This window comes from Diorhabda carinulata, unplaced genomic scaffold (assembly GCF_026250575.1).
Source record: "Diorhabda carinulata isolate Delta unplaced genomic scaffold, icDioCari1.1 Dcau_14, whole genome shotgun sequence".
In the NCBI taxonomy this organism is placed as follows: Eukaryota; Metazoa; Arthropoda; class Insecta; order Coleoptera; family Chrysomelidae; genus Diorhabda; species Diorhabda carinulata.
The window spans coordinates 27501-32500 of record NW_026613959.1 but is presented as its reverse complement, the minus strand read 5'-3'; the positions used below and the strand labels follow the sequence as shown (position 1 = coordinate 32500).

The window sequence follows — 5000 nt, the reverse complement described above, 5'->3', positions numbered from 1 at the left end:
GTCTTTTAAATTGATACGACCCTCAGTCAGGAGTGGTCCGGGAACGAGTATCCGAGGACCGCAATGTGCGTTCGAAATGTCGATGTTCATGTGTCCTGCAGTTCACAAGTTGACGCGCAATTAGCTGCGTTCTTCATCGACCCACGAGCCAAGTGATTCACCGTTCAGGGTAATCATTCTATTATTATGTCGTTTTCTCATATTCTATTCGTCGTATTTTTAATATTTGATTATTATTAAATTAATAATATTATTATAATATCTTATACGCGTATAGAAAATTTATATAACGACATTTTTTATATATATATATATATATATATATATATATATATATATATATATATATATATTATAATAAATGGTAATTATTCGAAACTTTTAGAGAAATTATAATATCGTACTTTGATATATCTGATAAATTTTAACCGCTGCACATGTTTTATTACAAACGAGGCGCGCATAGACAGATATCTCGCACGATATATTCCTCCTCTTTATATTATTACAGTTTTTTTTTTATCTTGAAAGTTTTATACAAATTTCGACGGTCGGGCGTAAATCTTCGAACACCTTCGAAATAATACATAAAAATATTATTTCTAAAACGAATTTTTATACATATCGATAGAATCGACATGTGCTTAAATTTCGTTTAGGTACCCGGATGAAAATGTCTCAATAACATAATCATCACATATAATCTTGTCGATATTTTCTTGTATTACCTTCAAACGATAAAAAACTTAGGTAATAATATAATAAACGAAATAAAATTTATCCATAAAAATATAGACACACACACGACAACAGACGACGTTTCAATAAACTATATATTTTTCGTTTATTATAATAACGATTCTTTATCAGAACGTTTTTAGTTAACAAGAAATTTTGTTAATGATCGTTCCGTCAATCGTTATAATATATAATAATACATATGTTGTTATTGTTGTGTCGTCATCGTCGTCGACGCCTTCTATAAACTATGATAAAAATTTTTCGTTATATTTTTATTGGAAAAATTTATATATGTAAATATATTTTTATAGACGTATGAATTATATTTATCTTTTTTTTTTTTTAATTTTATTCGAAACTTGTTCGAATTTTGTAAAAATTAAAAAAAGATTTCAATATATATACATCTATAATATATATATAATTTATAACATATATAAATTTCTTTTGAAGAGTTCGATAATTTTGTAGAAGAAAATTTTCTTTTACAATTAATACAGACTTGATTTCGTTTTTTTTTTTTGTTTAAAAACGAACAAATACTCTGTAATGATCCTTCCGCAGGTTCACCTACGGAAACCTTGTTACGACTTTTACTTCCTCTAAATGATCAAGTTTGGTCATCTTTCCGAAGCATCGGCGACGCCGAAACGCCACCGCGCTCAGTCCGAAGACCTCACTAAATCATTCAATCGGTAGTAGCGACGGGCGGTGTGTACAAAGGGCAGGGACGTAATCAACGCGAGCTTATGACTCGCGCTTACTGGGAATTCCTCGTTCATGGGGAACAATTGCAAGCCCCAATCCCTAGCACGAAGGAGGTTCAGCGGGTTACCCGGGCCGCTCGGCCAGGGAGGACACGCTGATTCCTTCAGTGTAGCGCGCGTGCGGCCCAGAACATCTAAGGGCATCACAGACCTGTTATTGCTCAATCTCGTGCGGCTAGAAGCCGCCTGTCCCTCTAAGAAGAATTATTTGTACGCCGACAGTAAAAACCGCGAACGGCAAGAGCCGAAACTCAATACCGACGGGCCTTTGGGATGTCGAAATACGCCTAGTTAGCAGGCTAGAGTCTCGTTCGTTATCGGAATTAACCAGACAAATCGCTCCACCAACTAAGAACGGCCATGCACCACCACCCACCGAATCAAGAAAGAGCTCTCAATCTGTCAATCCTTCCGGTGTCCGGGCCTGGTGAGGTTTCCCGTGTTGAGTCAAATTAAGCCGCAGGCTCCACTCCTGGTGGTGCCCTTCCGTCAATTCCTTTAAGTTTCAGCTTTGCAACCATACTTCCCCCGGAACCCAAAAGCTTTGGTTTCCCGGAAGCTGCCCGCCGAGTCATCGGAGGAACGTCGGCGGATCGCTAGCTGGCATCGTTTATGGTTAGAACTAGGGCGGTATCTGATCGCCTTCGAACCTCTAACTTTCGTTCTTGATCAATGAAAGCGTTTTTGGCAAATGCTTTCGCTTCTGTCCGTCTTGCGACGATCCAAGAATTTCACCTCTAACGTCGCAATACGAATGCCCCCATCCGTTCCTATTAATCATTACCTCGGGGTTCCGAAAACCAACAAAATAGAACCGAGGTCCTATTCCATTATTCCATGCACACAGTATTCAGGCAAAATTTTGGCCTGCTTTAAGCACTCTAATTTGTTCAAAGTAAACGTGCCGGCCCACCTCGACACTCAGTCAAGAGCACCGCGGCGGGATTGAGTTGGGCCGCCCTTGCGAGCTAAGCCCACCGGCAGGACGTCCCACGACACGCCAGTTAACACCGCGTACGATGAACCAGCGGCGTGGGACACAGATTCGACTACGAGCTTTTTAACCGCAACAACTTTAATATACGCTATTGGAGCTGGAATTACCGCGGCTGCTGGCACCAGACTTGCCCTCCAATTGATCCTGACTGGCCGGCAGAGGGCGCTAGTGTCTATAAAAATGTGTTTAGTTTGTCGTCTCTCCGGCAGAGGGCGCTAGTGTCTATAAAACCGTGTTCAGTTTGTCGTCTGGCCGGCAGAGGGCGCTAGTGTCTATAAAACTGTGTTTGGTTTGTCTTCTGGCCGGCAGAGGGCGCTAGTGTCTATTAAACCGTGTTAAGTTCGGTGACTGGCCGGCAGAGGGCGCTAGTGTCTATAAAACAGTGTTAAGTTCGGTGACTGGCCGGCAGAGGGCGCTAGTGTCTATAAAACCGTATAAAGTTTGGTGTCTGGTCGGCAGGATATAGGAACTTGTCGAAAAAGTTGAATTGTGTAAATTGGATGGAAATTTTTTTTATGTAGAAGTCGTTCGAGGTATATTATATAAAAGTGTTATGAAAATATTAACAATAACGGAAAAAAGTATTATGAAATTAGATGGCCGCTCGATGTATGAACGTACGAGGTGTATTATATAAAAGTTGTATGAAAATAGAAATAATAATGAAAAACAAGTATTATGAAATTTAATTCCGCTCGATATAGGAACTTGTCGAGAAAGATGATATGTGAAGTTGAATGGAGATGTTTTGTATGTAGAAGTCGTCCGAGGTGTATGACATAAAAGTGTTATGAAAATATTAACGATAAAGAAAAAAAGTATTATGAAATTAGATCGTCGCTCGATGTATGAACGTACGAGGTGTATTATATAAAAGTTGTATGAAAATAGTAATAATTATGAAAAGCAAAGTATTACGAAATTAGCTAAGTTCGGTGACTGGCCGGCAGAGAGCGCTAGTGTCTATAAAACGGTATTTAGTTTGTCTTCTGGCCGGCAGAGGGCGCTAGTGTCTATTAAACCGTGTTAAGTTCGGTGACTGGCCGGCAGAGGGCGCTAGTGTCTATAAAAAGGTGTTTAGTTTGTCGTCTCTCCGGCAGAGGGCGCTAGTGTCTATGAAAAGGTGTTTAGTTTGTCGTCTCTCCGGCAGAGGGCGCTAGTGTCTATAAAAAGGTGTTTAGTTTGTCGTCTCTCCGGCAGAGGGCGCTAGTGTCTATAAAACAGTGTTAAGTTCGGTGTCTGGCCGGCAGAGGGCGCTAGTGTCTATAAAACCGTATTAAGTTTGGTGTCTGGTCGGCAGGATATAGGAACTTGTCGAAAAAGTTGAATTGTGTAAATTGAATGGAAATTTTTTTTATGTAGAAGCCGTTCGAGGTATATTATATAAAAGTGTTATGAAAATATTAACAATAACGGAAAAAAGTATTATGAAATTAGATGGCCGCTCGATGTATGAACGTACGAGGTGTATTATATAAAAGTTGTATGAAAATAGTAATAATTATGAAAAGCAAAGTATTAGGAAATTAGATTCCGCTCGATATAGGAACTTGTCGAAAAAGATGAATTGTGAAAATTGAATGAAGGTGTTTAGTATGTAGAAGCCGTTCGGGGTGTAACATATAAAAGTTGTATAAAAATAGTGAAACAAAGGGAAAAAAGTATTGTGAATTTATATTCCGCTCGATATAATAGGTACTTGTCCAAAAATAAAGAAATAGATGTATGTTAGTTTCGGTTGTGTGAAGCGATGCACACCTGGGACACCTTCTGATGGGTATTATGAAGATTTTTCCATCCACACTAAAAAAAACGTTAGGTTAGGTTAGGTTAGGTTAGGTTAGGTTAGGTTAGGTTAGGTTAGGTTAGGTTAGGTTAGGTTAGGTTAGGTTAGGTTAGGTTAGGTTAGGTTAGGTTAGGTTAGGTTAGGTTAGGTTAGGTTAGGTTAGGTTAGGTTAGGTTAGGTTAGGTTAGGTTAGGTTAGGTTAGGTTAGGTTAGGTTAGGTTAGGTTAGTTTAGGTTAGGTTAGGTTAGGTTAGGTTAGGTTAGGTTAGGGTAAGTTAGTTTAAAGTTTTATGAAAATAGAAACCGTTCGAGGTGTAACATATAAAAGTTGTATGAAATAGATGTATTGTGAAAGTTGGATTAGAAAAAGTTCGTGTTTAGTTTGTCGTCTGGCCGGCAGAGGGCGCTAGTGTCTATAAAACCGTGTTAAGTTTGGCGTCTCTCCGGCAGAGGGCGCTAGTGTCTATAGAATCGTGTTAAGTTTGGTGTCTGGGCGGCAGGATATAGGAACTCGTCGAAAAAGATGAATTGTGAAAATTGAATGGAGATGTTTTGTATGTAGAAGCGGTTCGAGGTGTGTTATATGAAAGTTTTATGAAAATAGTAATAATGATGAATAACAAGTATTATGAAATTAGATTGCTCTCGATATAGGAACTTGATGAACAAAATTAACTGTGAAAATTGAAAGAGTTGTTTTGGATGTGGAT

At 38.8% G+C, this 5000-nt stretch overlaps 1 non-coding gene across 1 annotated transcript; it reads right to left on the bottom strand.

Moving 5' to 3' along the window:
• Window positions 1–16: 16 nt before the first annotated feature.
• LOC130903168 (5.8S ribosomal RNA) lies at window positions 17–172 on the bottom strand. Its single transcript, XR_009060576.1, has one exon. It is a non-coding gene; the product is annotated as a 5.8S ribosomal RNA (ribosomal RNA).
• Between the last annotated feature and the right edge of the window lie 4828 nt (window positions 173–5000).